Source organism: Oryctolagus cuniculus, chromosome 5 (genome assembly GCF_051225735.1).
Source record: "Oryctolagus cuniculus isolate XC-2025 breed Fujian yellow rabbit chromosome 5, ASM5122573v1, whole genome shotgun sequence".
Taxonomy (NCBI): domain Eukaryota; kingdom Metazoa; phylum Chordata; class Mammalia; order Lagomorpha; family Leporidae; genus Oryctolagus; species Oryctolagus cuniculus.
The window spans coordinates 150467066-150485792 of record NC_142871.1 but is presented as its reverse complement, the minus strand read 5'-3'; the positions used below and the strand labels follow the sequence as shown (position 1 = coordinate 150485792).

The 18727-nt window shown below is 39.5% G+C and overlaps 1 pseudogene; it reads right to left on the bottom strand.

Annotated features, from left to right (window-relative positions):
• Positions 1–7557: 7557 nt before the first annotated feature.
• Positions 7558–18727, bottom strand: part of LOC100352591 (agouti-related protein pseudogene) — a 70987-nt pseudogene continuing 59817 nt past the window's right edge.

Below are 18727 nucleotides of genomic sequence, written 5' to 3'. Positions count from 1 at the left end.
CCTGCCTAATTTTTTTTTAAATTCATGGTTATTTTACACTAAGTCATTATTTTCAATTCTGCAGAAAATAGAGTTGTGAATTCATCCCACAAATCAGAATAAAAGTTTGCTTTGGGAAAGTATTCTCAGGGATTATCCCAATTCCCAGCTCAGTACCAAGAATAAAATGAACAAATTTCCCTTGCATTCCATTCATAGTGGATATGTGGAGACTGATTTATTTCATTTTTATACCTTTTGAAGACATAGGTTTTTAGCATCCTAGACATAGGAAAAGAAGATCCTATTAGCAGGCACTCCACTTTGTTTCATGTCCTTCCAGACTTCTGGGGCCCTAAAACCAATGCGCAAGTACACCAGGCTTCACGGGAAAAAACCATTTGCTGTGATCTGCTTACCTCTTTGCTTCCTGCATTCCTTCACTTCTTCACCTGAGCATTTATATTCAATGACCACCTCGTGCTGTGTCTGGTGGGCAGCAGAGGTTGGCCCAGGTGCTTGGACCCCTGCCATCCATGTGGGAGACTAGATGGAGCCCTAGGCACTCGGCCTAGCCCTAGCCCCAACAGTACTGCTACTGTCTGGGGAGTGAACCAATGGATGCGACATCATTTTCTGTAGCTGTGTCTCCCTCTCTTGGTGTTAACTCTGCCTTTCAAATAAATAAATCTCAAGAAAAAAATTATCACCTCATGAACACTTTTAGGAGGATGCATTAAATGTTTATTGCCAGCATTTTTTGCTACTTTGAGTAGATGTTTTCTACTTCAAAGCTAATATATAACTGGTTCTTGAAGTCTCATTCTTTTCAAAATAAATTTTAAAATGTCATGATCTTTGATTATTATATAAGCCATATTAAAATGCAAAGGGGCACTGTTTTCTATAGAGCTTTACTGAGGGCCAGATTATTTAAAAAATAGTGTTAATTTTTGCAACTGATTTGTTTCCTCATTGATTACTTAAATAATCTTGAGAGCAAACGTGTAATGGGTGCTGGCTTTTAGCATGATCCTCGCGGTGTAATTAGAGATAAGATGACTGAATCTATAGCAGTTAGAGTCAACCCCCAGATGTCACCCATTACATCCAGCACAGTGCTAAATTCTGGGTGTTTTACCCCAAATTTTGTCTCAGTATATCCAGACCTGTAAACTGCAGCTGAAATTTGAATTCTAAGCCCAATCTCTTCCCCCCAAGATCATACAGTAAGCTCCCCACTGGACTGTTGTTCTCATTGGCCCTAATTTATTTGATTCACGGAAAAACTTTTAATATCATGAGTTGGTAGTCCTTGCTAAATACTTCACAAAAAATATACTTTTAATGGACTATCCTTCCTCAAGGGAATAAACAAAGGAACAGCAGAAAGAGAAAAATGAAAGCTATATTGGAAGCAACAGAAATTCAAAAGATGTGACAGAAAACAATATCGGTGTTATAAAAGACAGCATGGGCAAAATGAATTTTTAAGTGAAAAATGATAGCTGTAAAAGTTATCTAGCACATATATAATTCTTCTTTTGGAATAAGACCTGAAAAAATGAAATTGAATTATAATCCCTATCATAATAGAAGCAGTAAACTTGGCAAAAATAAGTAATGCCTGAATTTGAAAATTGGAATATTATACTAGGGAAAAATTGTTACAGAGCAATTAATGCTAAGTCATGTCCTTAAAGTAACTACATTTTAAGGCAAGAAATATTTTCTTGGTTATCCAGACATAAAAAAAACAAGGTATCCACAAGGAGAATCAATAAGGTTGTCCTTGGCCTTCTCCATAGGAATATTAAATGATAAAAGAGAGTGAAACAATCAATAGACACCGTGTCCTTAGGGAAAGAATATGAGAACCAAGATGTTTCATACACAGCCAACTGGCTGTTGCTATGTAAGACACAGAAAGATGCTTTCAAATATAAAATTTCAGAGAAATTAGGGACCTGAATTCTGGTTAACGGGCAGGTCAGAGGAGAATTCTTGATTTTTCCATTTAATCAACCATTAAATGAATGGAGAAGCTGTAGTAAAATAACCTGTGGCATCTCTCTGGTTTATTAAATATAGAACTAAGAACAAGACCCAGGAATGGTGATTCATAAGAGAACGCAAAGTTTCTAAAACGCTATAAACATTGACACTTAAGTATCACATACAGGATTAGCTCATAAAATAAGGTGAAGAGATGAGAGATTACAGGCTTTCATTGTTTTTCATTTCCAAATATTAGATGACTTTTATTATTTTCATGTTTAATTCATGAATTACTTAGGTGATGTTGTTTTGGCTCTTTGGTTGATTTTAATGTTGTTGCCACGTAAATAATATTTTACTGTAATGTTATATTATACCAAATTATTATGAAATATTAAAAGCATCAGAACACAGAAAGGAGAGGGAAGGTTGAGTACTTTCAATGTTTTTAAATTACAGATTTTTACAACTTAATTATTATTTTATCTTAAATCCAGGAACAATTTACGATTTACCATGGTTATCACTGTTGTCCTTGTCATTTGATTATCTTTTGATTGTTGACTTTCAATTGTATTACATTTTGGCCACAGGATTATGAATATATCTGCCTCACACCTTTGAAATTCCAAATTAACTTTGAAGTCTAACAAGGAAACGTTCCAGATGTGCATAAAAACGGTATATTTCTATAGTTGGAGAAAAGGACTTCAGCATATGACGGCATTAAACAAACAAAAATGTAAAAATATAGCAGAAGACTGACCCTCAGAGGCTTCATATCTCTATTGTCAGACATTTATGTTTCCAGTTTCGGCTGTTGTAAGTAACGCTGCCCTAGACACCCTCATACTTAGTCACTTCCTTCTGCCATATTGCCAATGCACTGTGAGATTGTTCCATTAAAGAAATTGTTGGTCTTTTTCATCTTAATAAGTGCCAAATTGCTTTCGAAGGACTGTAGTGTTTACATTTCTTCCATCAATGAGCAAGCATGAGCTTTTGTCTACTTCCTTGATAGATAAGTGTTTTCCTTTGAATTGTTAGACACAAGGGAATCACTTTACTTTGTGTGTCTTTACTTTTCACACTAGTAGGGAATTTGATGTCTTTTTGCATGTTTATTTTCCATAAGGTTTCATTTTTGTTAATTCTGTCTTCATTTTCCATTGAATTATTTGTTTTCCTATTTAAAAGAACTCATTCTTTATGAACACTTTATATGTCTTCAGATTATAAACAGTTCTACAGGTTAATCATTGTCTATTAACTTTATTATTTTTCCCATATAAAATATGTATTTCTCTGTAATAAATTATATTTACTTGTACCATCTTCCAGATTGTCAGAGTTGCCTACGCTGTGGCTCAATAGGCTAATCCTCTGCCTGCAGCGCCGGCACCCAGGGTTCTAGTCCAGCTGGGGCGCCAGATCCTGTCCTGGTTGCTCCTCTTCCAGTCCAGCTCTCTGCTGTGGCCCAGGAAAGCAGTGGAGGATGGCCCACGTCCTTGGGCCCTGCACCCATGTGGGAGACCGGGAGGAAGCACCTGGCTCCTGGCTTCAGATCAGCACAGTGCGCTGGCTGCAATTCACTGGCCACAGCAAGCCAGCCGCAGCGGACACTGAGGGGTGAACCAACGGAAAAGGAAGACCTTTCTCTCTATCTCTCTCTCTCACTGTCCACTCTGCCTGTCAAAAACAAACAAACAAACAAATAAATAAATAAATAATATATTGGTCAAAGACTGATTTCTTGCCACATATGTTCTTCTAAATTTTTAATGAGATTTTCATAGCTTTTTGTTGTTGTTCATTTGTTTTTAATTTAAGGCTTTTAGTCCATATGGAATATAGTTTTGTACATGACAAAAACAGGGTTTGATTTTTACTATCTTTCAAATGCTTGTGTCATGAGATGTCTGGGTCCAGGTTCTTGCCTCTGATGTATGAAACAATTCAAGGATGAGATACAGGCAAAGATCTTCAGAGAAACAGGACTTCTCATTAGCTAGGCGGAAGTACACACCTGAGAGGGTGTGCAGGCATGCTGGAGAATGAGTCCCTCACCAGGGGGTACTCATTGCATATTCACAGGGGGTGGCATTTGGGGCAGGGTTTCAGCTCTGCGCATTTCCTCGCTTTTTCTGGAAATCTCAGCAGTGTCACGGTGTTGGGTACATGGTAACTTTCTCATAGTGATAGTAAAACTGGCTATAGTCATCACAGGGATTCAATCAGCAGGCATGTTGGTTACTGGTTTCTGGGAGGTGGTTTCCCAGCAACTGTGGTTGTCCTCAGCACAGGGGATAGGCGGTGAGCAGCGGGTAGTGTGGGCAGAGCAGGTGGGGTCATAGGAGGGACTGTTGACCTCAGCTCCCCCTTGCTAGTTACCTCCTTGCCAGTTGTGCCCATGTGATTTGTTCAGAAATCTGTCTTTTCCTCTTTGAATTAACCATTGCCTGTCTTTTATTAAAAACCTACAAACTGGGATCTTCATTCAATTCCTATTTATTTCTGAAATCTCTTAAAGCTCGTTTCGCTCACTGATTTTCTTTTTAGTGGCCAACACTCAGAGCCACTCAAAAGTCTGTGACTGTAACTGGACTATATTCATATATCTATATACTTAAAAGTATTCATATTATTACAACCTTAAATCTTTCCATATCCAAATATATGATATGTTTAAATATTAAGTGATTTTTATAGGATTTGTCATTTTCTTCCCCTAGATAACAATACATTCTAGTTAAATTTCATTCCTCAGCATTTTTGTGTTTTTGATGCTGTTATAAATTAATTTATTTTTTTACCATTTGCATCTTCTTGGTTTGGAAAAAAGCCAGTGATTCAAGTGCCTGCACAGTCATACTAATTATACACTTTAGTGACATGTAATAATTGTGCATATTTACTGAGGATACTATGCTAAACAATATGCAATAGTCAAATCAGGGTAATTAGCATCTTTCTCTATTTAAACATTATTTGGTTCTTTGTGCTGGGAAGCTTTGAACTCCTGTTCTATTTCTTTATAAGACGTATAATAAATTGTCACGAACTAGGGACAGGCATTTGGCCTAGGTATGAAACCACCACTTCTCATATTAGAATACCTGGGTTTGATACCTGTTTCTGGTTTCTGATTCTAGCTTCCTGCTAATACAGAGCCTGCAAAAAAGTGGCGATGTCTGAATTATTTTGGTTCCTGTCACCCATGCAGGAGATCTAGATGAAGTTTCCCGTCTCTGGCGTCAGCACCCGCCAGGAACCATTGTGAACATTTGGAGAATGAACCAGTGCATAAGAATTCTCTGTCTATCTGCCTCTCAAAACAGAAAATAAATTTGTGAGAAAGTGTCATGAACTATAGTCACCCTACTGTACCATGTCACATTATAATTTGCTTTTCCTATGTAACTATATATATATATATTTTTTTTTGACAGGCAGAGTGGACAGTGAGAGAGAGAGAGACAGAGAGAAAGGTCTTCCTTTGCTGTTGGTTCACCCTCCAATGGCCGCCACAGCCAGTGCGCTGTGGCCGGCGTACCACGCAGATCCGAAGCCAGGAGCCAGGTGCCTCTCCTGGTCTCCTGTGGGGTGCAGGGCCCAAGCACTTGGGCCATCCTCCACTGCACTCCCTAACCACAGCAGAGAGCTGGCCTGGAAGAGGGGCAACCGGGACAGAATCCGGCGCCCTGACCGGGACTAGAACCCGGTGTGCCGGCGCCGCAAGGCGGAGGATTAACCTAGTGAGCCGTGGCACCGGCCTGTAACTATATTTTTGTAAGCTTTATTCAATCTTCCTCCCTTCTCTTTCCACTTACTCTTTACTAATTAGCTCCTAGTGACTACTATTCTCTATTTCTATGAAATCAACTTTTTAAGCTACCACATATGAGTGAGAACACATGTTATTTGTCTATGCCTAGTTTTTGTCCATTACCATAATATTCTCTTATTCCATTCTGCTGCTACAAATGATGTCATTCTTTGTTAAGGCTGAATCATGTTCCACTGTGTGTGTGTGTGTATCAACATATGATTTCTTTATCTGTGCTCAGGTTGATGTTGTATTTTGGGTACTGTGAAAAACTGTAATAAATACGGGAGTGCAGAAACATAGATAATTTCATTGCCTTTGGATGTATGTCCAATAATGGGATAACTGAACCATAAAGTAGTTCTATTTTTCCCTTTTTGAGTAACTGCTATACCCTTTTCAATGGTTACTTTTCAATGATGGCTATATTAATTTACATTCTCACCAACAGTGCATAAGTGTTCTCCTTTCTTTCTTGGCATATTCAACAGCATTTGTCATCGTTTGTCTTTCCAGTTGGTCATTTTAAGTGGCATGAGATGATATCCCATTGTGATTTTGATTTGCATTTCCCTCACTATGGTGATGTTCAGCTTTTCATATATTTTCTGATCATTTATGTATCTTCCTTTGAGAAATGTCTATTTAGATCATTTTTCTTTTTCTTTTTTTTTTAATTTGAGAAAGGACAGACTCTTCAATAAATGGTTGTGTGAAACTGGATATCCGGATGTGAGACTGTGAAACGCGATCCCTCTCACCACATGCAAAAATCATTTCAAAAAGGGTTAAAGACTTCAATGTAAGACAGGCAACTATATAACTGCCATAAGGAAACAAGGGGAAATGCTTCAATACATTGAATAGGCAATGAGTTTTTGGTTAAGGCTCAAAAGCACAAGTAATAAAAGAAAAATTAGACAAATGGGATTATTTCTATCAAACTAAGAAGTTCCCGCACAGCAAATGAAACAATAGCGAGAGCAAACAACCAAGAAAATTGAAGAAAAGATTTGCAAACTACTCATCAGAAACGGATTAATATCCAGAATATATAAAAAACTAAAAATTCAACAACAAAAACAATTAAAGATTTAAATGAGGATGTCTTACGGTTTTTCATCTTCTCTATAACCTCAGCAATAATAGTTTTAATTATCAAATGCTTGTGTTGCTTGTTTCATTTTTCTTGTTACGTATGTTTAAATTTTGAAGAAATAGTAGTAGTGTTAGTGGAAAACTAGTCCCTTGTCGTCAAAAAAGCGTTTTTCAAATCTGATCATTTATATGATTTGCCGTTTTCTGATAAGTAGTCTGTTTTGCACTTAAGTAGTTTACTTTTATTCTCTATTTAGAATTCTAACTAGAATTGATTACAAAATTTTATCAAATAATTTTTAGCCTTTACTGATGATGATCAAATGTTTTCCCACCTTAGCAAGTTATTTTTCTCTTGTTATTTTGGGAATTCTATTGAAATTAGGACACAGCTTTCATCCCCTGCAGAGAACGAAGCAAGAAGGCGCTATCTTGGAAGCAGAGGGCAGCTCTCATCAGACAGGAAACCTGCCAGGGCTTTGATCCTCCGTTTCCCAACTTCCAGAACCATGCACAGCAAAATTCCAGTACTTGGAAAAGTTACGTGGTCTGTGGTACTTCTTCATAGTGACATGAACAGACTCAGTGTGGGGGTTGAATTTATGAGACTGTGAGAGATAATTACTGAGTGTGTTTGAAGGCGAGATGAGATCGTTTTAGGCCAGGCAGACGGTCCTGAATTGAAGGTGAATAGGAAGAAGGGGAGGAAGACCGAGCAAGGACAGACCTGGAGCTGGGGACGAGGTGGATTCCACAAGGGAGGAGCCGCATTCGCACTGGTCTGTAATCACGCCTAAGGATCTGCCTTTGGCAACTGTAGAACTGGGAGGAGGCGCTCTCGCCTTTTGCACTTTGTACTGAAGACAAACCCATTCATGGTCCAGGAATCTGGGAATCTGAAGCAGGGGTCCAGCAGATGTGGGAAGCTGGAGCCCAACTCTGGTGCTATTCCAGTTAGGCAAGGCAAGACGTCAATAACAGGCCCTGAGATAATTCCATGGCACTCACTTCTGCTCCCCGCGTCTCATGTAAATGTGTCATCTTGTGGCCCATCTGACCTGGAACTGTGCAGGGAAGGGGATTCTGAAGTTAAGAGTTCTGACTTAGCTAAGACAAGACACTAGGATATAAGAAAACTGCCCAGTTAATATCTGATAAATGAATGACTATGCAAATGAAGAACTAAACTCATCACCTTTAAGATATGGCTGCAGTGAATTTCAGGTCTCTAAAATATCTGGGCTATTCTCTTCTCTTGGGGAATGCAATACTTCCTCTGTTGGGAAATACGACGATCAGTGATTTGTTTTTCCTTGTTAGTTGCACCTCCTGCAAAACGTCACCTCTGACCATCTAACGAAAATTGTGTTTGTATCATTCTCAACCGATTTATTGGGGTCCAGGAAGCTGTCTTGCCCTAGACTAACCAAGCATCACACTTTCTTGATGTTTTGATTATGCTAAATGTCTACCTCAACGTGCAAGAGTAATCAAGTAGCATTTATTGAAAGGGTTCAGGAAGAGATAAAAGATAATAAAAGCTGCATCTTGTTTAATGGAGCATGAGATGTTAGCTTCTTTAGATAATGAAAAAGAGGAGGCAAGTAGAGATAAGGAAAATAAGATTAGCTGCTTTCTCTCATCCAAATCCTCAATACTAATACATTTACAGCAAGCCAACATCTACCAGTGTAAAGATACTAAAAAATTGAGATAGTTTTTTAATATTAAACTATTGTCCAGCCCTAGATAATCTGGACTTAGAAAGTTAATCCATTAAGAGTGAGTCAAAAATGCTTCACATTGAACTGTGACATAGCAGCATCCCTGTGCCTACAGGTCCCAAACAGGCTGGAGAAGAAACCCCAGGAGGCTTGTTACAGCACAGACTGCTGGGCCCTATTCTCAGAATCTTTCATTCAGTAAAACTGGGTGGAGTAAATAATTTGCATTTCGAACAGGTTCCCAGAAAATACTGATGTCGCTGTGCTGGGCCTGCGTCTTGAGAAACTATTACAAGAACGGGGCTGGGGCGGAGGGTGGCGGGAGTCTGTGTCTTATTTGTCAGGCTCACTTAGAGGTATGTCTTGCAGGCATCTGCAATTAACTCCCCCATTACAGTGCATATTATCACAAATGGCTAAACACTAAGCTATGTGTCAAATCACTGCTTAGCACCACCTTCGGTTAAAGCATCTACTGTATGTCTTGTTATCCCGCCAATGCAGAACCAAGCCAAGCATTTAAAACCCTACTTAAACAGACACAGTTACTATATCTAATCAACACAGCAGCGGGTCTTGCCAAACACCTATAAAACTAATGGATTTGCAAGAAAATTACATCACCTTCAAATCCACGCTGGTAACACAGGTGGCATTTATTAAAGGAAAAGAAATTGACATTAACACAGTCTGTCTCTGCTGCCTGCCAATGAGCTTTGCTAGGGAAAGGTCTTCGCCCATCCAAGTGTTCTATTTAAATGCCTAAACTTGAGTCTTTCTAAAATGTAGGATAGAAAAGACCAGCGACCGTTCTAAATATGACACCAATCCTTAAGGACATTCGGGTCTAAGTATCATAGCATTACCCTTGTTCTGCCAAACACAACCAATCTTTAAAAGCCACGGTTTCAAGATACTGTTTTGCATGATGGTTAAGCTGTGGATTGGATGTCTGTATCCCGTATCAGAGTTCATGCTCTGAGTCCCACCTGCTTCACTTCCAATCCAACTACCTGCTAATGAGGACTCTGAGGACAGCAGGAACTTGGATTCAAGCTCCTGGGTCCCTGCTCCCCACGTGGGTCACCTGGATTGAGTTCTGGGGTTCCTGGCTGCAATCTAGCCCAGTTGTGGCTGTTGGAGACAACAGATGCAAGATGTCTCTGCCTGTCTGTGTCTTTCTCTAACTTTCTGCCAGTCAAATAAAATGAAAACTTTAAAAATAAATCAAGTCAGGATTTATTCTATTAAAAAACAAAGTAATTTACAATTAACTCGAATAACCCTTGCCCACAGAGATCCCTGGGCACTATAAAAAGAAAAAGCAGCTGAGGACTCTGCCCTGTGGCTGCATATATGACCTCTTTCTGGGGACCTGCATTACTTAGAAGGTGGAATTAAAATTCCGAGACATGATATAAAAGGTCTATAAGGTAGGAAATTGGTGTGTGGTCACATTTTCTGCCTTTAATCCCCGTCACTTTGCACTAGCCCACTTGTTGTTAAAACCAATCCAGGAGGAGAGATTTTCACCTTGGAAACTGCAGGTGTTCATGTGAAACTTAAAAATAAAGCCTCCAAAAATGCTTTTCGGAATAACCTTGGAAAAATAGGAAGGATGTATTGAAAATACATACACACATGTGGGTGTGCATTTCCCTTACCATCATAAAACGGCTATGCAAAATTAGCATATTTCCTAGGAAGAGATCGCCTGTGGTACAAATTTAATCAGCCACAAATCTACTCAAGCATAGAAATGGCTTATCTTCCACTGACTGAACGGCACCAATGTTCCGCTGACATGGCTAGATATTGCCACCTAATATTTGAGCCCATTTTATTTAGAAATACCTGCCCTGTTCACCATAAATACTTTGTTATATCATCTTTAAAAAAATAATACTTAGAGCAGGAGACTCAGAAGCAAGAGCTAGATTGTGGAAGGACCTGATAGGTGATGGATGGCTTGGTGGTTAAGCTTTAGCATTTTCCATAGCTTATTTTGTGCCTGAGGCAAGGAATAAGAGAGTGGTTGTGAGCAATGCTTGTATTAAGGATCACTAAGATAAACGCACATAAGAGTTCTCCAATGAGTCATTTTAGGAACTGAGGTTTTGACAAAGGACATCCATAAGCAGTTACCTACAAACATGTTGCAAAAGCATTGCATCTGCCTACTTGGACTCCAATAAGATAATTCTACAGACTGAGTGGCTTAACTAAAATAAATTTATTTTTTCACTAAAAGTGAATTTTCAGCTAAAAGTCCCATATCAACATCCAACAGGGTCAGTTTCTGGTGAGGACTCTCTTCCTCACTTGCAGGCTGCTACCTTCTCATTAACTCTTCACATAACCTTTCCTGGGTCTGTGGGCTGGCCTACGGCGAGAGAGAAAGAGCAAATCCTCTCGCATCCCTCCTTCTGGATCAGGGTTACACCTTTATGAAGTCATGGACTGTGAATTACCTTCTCACTGCAAATACAACCACACTGGTGCTTAGGGCTTTGACATAATTCACTGTGGCGGTTCTGGGTAGGATGCACACGCATTCTGTCCATAAGAAGCAACATTCCCATAAGAATTCATTTGTCCAGGAGTCACTGCATGTTTCTTTAAGATAATTACTCAAAGAAAAAGCCTGGATTTCAAACACATGGTGCTCTCAGCATTATCTTTAGTTACTATGCTTCTTTGGGTGCCATTTGAAAGCACATGAAGAACTCAGACCTACAAGGAAATGAGCTTCTGCTTTAGGCTGCGAGAATTAGATCTCATACCAGCCCAGGGAGAGCCACAGGCCTGGTCTGGCACAGAGGGCAAAACGGTTAAAATCCTGTCCTTCACCCTTCCTCAGAAACTGCAAAGGAAAACAAATTCTTTTGCAGATCTATTGGCCATCACCTGGACTAGCCTTTGTCCAAACTATGCACCAATATTTGTTAGCATACACATATAAAACAGGCTGTATTGATTTTTTCCCCCTAATTCTAACTTCTTCTAACCTACAAAGATTAGAAAGAAAACAAAGGGGCTGGCGCGGTGGGGCAGTGGGTTAATGACCTGGCCTGGGGCGCCAGCATCCCATGTGAGCGCCGGTTCCAGACCCAGCTGCTCCACTTCTGATCCAGCTCTCTGCTGTGGCCTGGGAAGGCAGTGGAGGATGGCCCAGTTCCTTGGGTCCCTGCACCCACGTGGGAGAACTTGAGGAAGCTCCTGACTCCTGGCTTTGAATTGGCACAGCTCCGGCCGTTGTGCCCAATTGGGGAGTGAACCAGCAGGTGGAGGACCTCTCTCTCTCTCTCTCTCTCTCTCTCTGCCTCTCCTCTCTCTGGGTAACTCTGACTTTCAAATGAATAAATAAATCTTTAGAAAAAAAGAAACCACAAAGAAGGTAGATCCTGTCACCACACAATCAACCCAATGACTCACACAGTTTTCTGGTTTAAGACACAAAGTAACCTCCCTGCAAAACATGCGTTTTCCCTTCCTGACCTCAAATTCACCTTTCAGGCACGTGGGTTTGAGCACGTGATTTTCTCATTTATTCCAAAGGTTCACATTCTTCTCCAATCTGACAATTAACACATTTCCCTGTGCAGGAAACAATAAGCATCCTAACATCCAATGGCAGTCCACACTTCCAAGGTGAGTCAGACTGAGACAAATACGACAGCCATGAAGCCCCTACAGAAATCTAAGGGCCCCCTACATAAATCCAAGCAGGTTGTGCATTGCACAGCCTCAAAAACACAAACCTTGTGTACATATGATGTGAAAGGTGATCCCTGGAGAAGTACTTACTACTGCGGCCTTGAGAGAACGTATACAAAATCCTGAATAAAACAGTTTATTGGAAGAATATCTATAAACAACATTTACTAAATTCATACATTCTATTGTTTGCACTTATTGATACAATAATCTTTACATTTACCATTACCCTGAACATTTAAAAGACGACAGCCCAAGGTTCCCAGTTATTACCAATCCTATCTAGATAGTGTCTCCGCGTGTGTGGATGTAGGTATTCTCTGTCACGATGGAAAGGGACAGGAACAGTTTGAAGTACAGATGGGAAGCTTTACAAACATGGGACCGAAAGCATCTATAACATCAAGTGTATGACTGAGTTAACATTTTCCTGCTTGTGATTCTGTTAACATAAAGCAGATCAAAGACTAAAAGACAGAGTGATAATAGTTTTCATCAGATATATTCACACAATTCAAGCAAAGGCACAGATGGAAAACATTCCAATTGCAAAATGTTAACAGGCAGCATTGAGAGGAGGAAGAACAATTAAGTGAAGCAATGAGATATTTATGATTTCGGTTGCCTTGAATTTGGAATTCTTCATCACCACGGGGCTGCGGTTACTTCTTGAACAAGTTTTGACCTCAATCTCCTAATAGTTTTTCAATTAGATAGGAAACAAGTGACACTCTATTTTGTTAAAGAAATAAATAAGGTGCTGTTGTCAATACCAGTGATAGAGGTCTTTTGTTACCTTCCCAGCGTGCCTTTTTCTACCTTTTTTTGTAAAGTGGCTGTGCACCCATCATCTTAGCCAAATGTGACAATCAAAGGGACACAGTGATGTGACAAAATAAATTAAAAAAAGACTCGGTTTTAATATATGAAGGTACTTAAAATTTGTTGGAAAACGGAATGAAAGGTAAGTCTGGGATAGCCGTTTAGCCTAGAAGATGCCCGTTTCCATATCAGGGTGCATGGGTTCGGTGCCTACCTTTGGCTCTTGACTCCAGCTTCCTGCTAATGTGACCCTGGGAGGCAGCAGTGATGGCCTTACTAATTACGTTCTGTCACCCACAAGGGTGACTTGTACTGAGTTTCTGGCTTCCAGCCTCAGCATGGCCAGCCCTGATCATTGTGAGCATTTGGGGAGTTCAAAAAAGTTGAAATCTGTGCAGTTTTTCATAACCACATTTTTCATAAACATTTTAATGTCCATATTTTTTGAAATACTCTGGTAGTGAATGTTAAGTACCTTGAGGGTATGATAAGCCTTATTTTATTCGCACATCCAGATTCTAGCGTACTGCCTCTCAAATGGTAGAATGCTTTTGTAATCAATGAATGAACAACATGTATATGATTTACCAAAATTCAAGTAATTAGAATATTATCAAATATAGTTTCCAATAAAATTTTTGTAAATTTAATTTTTATCTGTGATTAAGGAAGAACTCAGATGTTATTTCCAATAAAATTTTTGTAAATTTAATTTTTATCTGTGATTAAGCAAAAACTCAGATGTTATTTCCAATTTGAAATCGATGTATAAATAATGGTAGATAAGACAATCACGTTTATATTACTTTCACTTTCGGTTATCTGGCCTCTGGAGGAGTGCTATAAATGTTAGTTCTCTTCTAATGGTATTTGAAAAACATTGAAAGCTTTTGCCCCTTTGCTGTCACATGTCAGACTCTTTCTTTCTTTCTTCTTTAACATGATCCAGGCTCTGAACATCTCTGCAATAATTAATAAAGATAAAGCACTCTTTTGTCATAGGAGTCATTATACTTCTATTGCTCTTGCTACATTTTTGGTTCCTAGGTAAACAGCTCTCATGACAGAAGTCATCTATTTTATATCCATCATGAGAATTTACCAAACCCAGAGTGTTATATTTTTGTCAATTTAAACCATGTTTATAGAAATGTAGTGCACTGTTGAGTAATATACAAACCAGCCCTACACGGCACTCCCCCAAAGTGGAGCAAGACTTAATGCAGCCCATGCTCCATGGTCCTCTGCCTCCATAACTCAGCAATCTCTACGTGTTTAGGAGGGCCCTTCACCTCTAAGATCTTTACTCAACAACAGATGAAGGATTCCCTTTAACCTGAACTTTATAATAACAACACATGATTGATGTGGAAGAAAGAAAACTACTTTATGAAATAAGCAATTTGAAATGAATTCATCCATTTCATAAATATTTTAGGTAAGCTGCCCATATGCAAATAAATGTATAAGAAACAATGAAAATTGATCCATGTAAAAATAAGAGGGGGAACAAAAAAGGGAAGAAATGTACAGTTTGGCACACACTTATTTGGACTTACCCCTAATGGTAGAGCTAGAAATGGGCCATGGGATTCCAAATCCCATTAAGTTGGCATGTACCAATGCCATCTTACTAGTTAAAGTGATCAGTTTAAGTTCATAGTTGATCATAAAGATAAGATTGTCAAAGGGATCACATAATGAGACCAGTGTCTGGTAATAATAACTGATAAAATTAGAAAGGAAAGAATGATCCAAGATGGGAAGCAGGATACACAGCAGATGCATAGAATGGCAGATGTCCCAAACAGCACTCTGGCCTCAGAATCAGCCCTTAAGGCATTTGCATCTGGTTAAAATGCCCATGAGAGTATTTCAGGCATGGAAGTTCAAGACACTGTGGCAAAAAAAAAAAAAAAAAATGACCTAAATGAAAGATCTCTGTGAGTGAGATCCCAGCGGAAAGAACAGGCCATCAAAGAAAGAGGTACCTTTCTCTGAGGGGAGGAGAGAACTTCCACTTTGACTAGGCCTTGTCTAAATAAGGTCAGAATTCGTGAACTCAAGAGGCTTCCATAGCCTTGGCAGCTCATGACAAGAGCCTTGGATGATTACTGACGTCATAAATAAGAATGTCAATTGTTAAATCAACAACAGTAGTCACTGTGTACTTATTCCCCATGTAGGATCTCTGTCCTTAATATGTTGTACTGTGTGAATTAATGGTAAAACTAGTACTCAAACAGTACTTTATACTTTGTGTGTCTCTGTGGGTGCAAATGGTTGAAATCTTTACTTAGTATATACTAAGTTGATCTTCTGTATATAAAGATAATTTAAAATGAATCTTAATGAAGAATGGGATGGGAGAGGGAGTAGGAGATGGTTTGCAGGTGGGAGGGTGGCTATAGGGTGGGGGAACCATTATAATCCAAAAGTTGTACTTTCAAAATTTATATTTATTAAATAAAAGTTTTTTTAATAAAAGAAACAAAGAGCCTTTTCATCCATCCATAAAACAAATGATAAGCAATGGGCAGATAGAAATGCAGCCTGCTATATGAAATTGCCTCCTCACCATAACAGCTTTTGTAACCTTACCTAGAAGCAGGAGGACAAAGGATCCTGGCTATGTTCTTCATCAGATCTTCCTCACCAATATATGCATGACATTTTGGTCAAAGACCGACCGTTTCTATGGTGATCCCATATTAACATAATGGAGCTGCAAATTGCCTATAGTTTGGTGATGTCATAGCCATGGCAACATTGCAGCACAGCACATTACTCGCGTGTTTGAGGTGGTGATGATGTAATCACACTTACTGTGATGCCAGTCATATAAAAGTATACCACATACAATTGTATGTAATACATAATACTTGATAGTGATATTAAATAAATGGCTGTTACTGGCTTATGTGCTCACTTAACTTTCTTGCTAAGAGATAACACACTTTTTTTTTTGCATCTAAATGTCATACACTATAATTGGATATACTGAGAGGTCACTTCTAGTCATCAAGCTGCACCATCTTGGTTTTTGATGTTCACACAACAATGACCTTGCACGACAATGCAGAGCTCAGAGTACATCCCAGTCAGTAAGCGACCCTGGACCAATTCTATGGCTCTAGCTTCTCTTGCTGCCTTGAAGGACTATTTGCTTGTGTGCAATCCCTTGAGCCAATGGTGGAGCAGTCTCAGCCTCTGCATCAGCAGTTCTTCAAACTCCATCCATGCAACATCTGTGCTCTTGATTATGATTCTTCGTGCATCATCATGATAATTCTGAGCCCAAATGTCTAATACCCAAATCTAAGTAATGCTTGTAATCATCAAAGTGTATAAAATCAGGGCTGGTATTGTGGTACAGTGAAGTAAGCTACTATTTGTGATGCCAGCATCCCATATGGGCACCGGTTCAAGTCTTGACTGCACCATTTCCAATCCAGTTCCCTGATAATGTGCCTGGGAAAGCAGTGGAAGATGGCCCAAGTACTTGGGCGCCTGCTACCCATGTGGGAGAACCAGACAGCACTACTGGCTCCTAGCTTAAGCCTAGTCCAAATCTTGTGACCATATGGGGAATGAACTAGCAAATGGAAGATCTCTCTCTCTCTCTCTGTGTGTGTGTGTGTATGTGTGTATTTGTGAGTGTGTCTCCCCCCTCTCTCTGTAACTCTGCATTTCAAATAAATAGTGTTTTTTTTAAAAAAAATGTCTGTAATATATTCAGTGCTTTGACATGTTTACAAATATACCCCAGTTTCAGGTCTGTGGTGGGTAGAAATTTATAAACTTCTCCAAGTAGCAAAAGATGAAAACTCAAGTTCATTTCTCTATGTTTTTTCCATGGATCCAGAGTACAGGTATCCTCATTCTTCACTCAACCCAAAACCATGGTCACACCCTCAGCAGCAGCAGAAGTCAAAAGCAGGTCAGATCATTTTGCACTTGATATTTTTGTGCCCTTTTCAGCTGAGCTTCTAGTCATTTACTACAATACAGGTTTCTTCTCAGAGAGGATTGAACCCAAACCCTGACAATCTATGGATTTTCTTTTTTTATTTCCAAGCTGTTTTTTCATATAACTGCTAAAGCACTGATATCCCAGTATCACTTACGTTTGTGTGGCTCCCCCAAGACATTGTAATGCACTTGAAAGCAAAGGATGTCCATTGGTATTTGTGCTTGGATTGCCTACCTCAGTGATGGTTACATACTACGTGTCAGTAATAAATAGGCATTAAAAGAATTAACTAATTAATTAAACTATTATTTTATGAAAAAAAAAAGAAGTAAAGTAATCCTAGTTGTCTTTAGTTGCTTATCTATTTCATGCCTTTTACAAAAGGGAAAGAGATGGCTGGCGCCGCGGCTCGCTAGGCTAATCCTCCGCCTTGCGGTGCCGGCACACCGGGTTCTAGTCCCGGTCGGGCCCCGGATTCTGTCCCGGTTGCCCCTCTTCCAGGCCAGCTCTCTGCTGTGGCCAGGGAGTGCAGTGGAGGATGGCCTAAGTACTTGGGCCCTGCACCCCATGGGAGACCAGGAAAAGCACCTGGATCCTGGCTCCTGCCTTCAGATCAGCGCAGTGCACCGGCCGCAGCGCACCAGCCGTGGCGGCCATTGGAGGGTGAACCAACGGCAAAGGAAGACCTTCCTCTCTGTCTCTCTCACTGTCCACTCTGCCTGTCAAAACAACAACAACAACAAACAAACAAACAAAAAACAAAAGGGAAAGAGCAGACATGTGTTTTACGTAACAATCACAATGTGATGTGAATTAAGAGGAAAGTTGTATTTTGTATTTGAATATCATGTAGGGTACAGAGCATAGTCACAATTCAGTGAAATATCTTCCTATTATCTGTGTAACATTCAAACAAATTTAAAGAAGAGATAATTAAGTGTCCACCTCCCTAAGCACCTTTTGAAGAATCACACTGTTATGGGTCCAAACCGACCACTCCATGAAACTTGCTGAAAAATGCAAATAGCCATCTGCTTGGCCAAAAGTTGTTACATGCAGACTGTGTTGTTATCTTACGTTGATATCCATCATTAGTTGATTAAATCAGATGCAGCCACTTCCACCCACATTCTTCTTTCTTACCTTGCAGTGAAAGACATCTGGCTTAGCGTCAGTGACTTAGTAAACACAGTGATTCAATAGCATGCAACAAAGAACCAGCATGATATTGCTTGCTCTTTGGGATAAATATTTTCTGCAAATGTGAAATTTTTCTTTGTGTGGGTGGAGGATATTTTAAAATAGTGTCAACTGAATTGTGTTGGCTGACATTCATTTGGTTTTCAACTGGCGGGCATAAACAAATGAACAGATTAATTCCTTCTGTCACCAAGACCCTGACAGAAGTCATAATACTCCAAAAGCACTTAGCATTTTGGGAAGTGGATTTTAGAACAGGAATATTAAACTTGATTTGCAACATTTTTATACTAATCGGAGGTTTTGGAATCATGCGACTCTGGAAGCTTAGGAACATATCCAGAGGTGGTCAGAGCAGGGGCGCTGTCTGGGACATATTTTCACTCACAA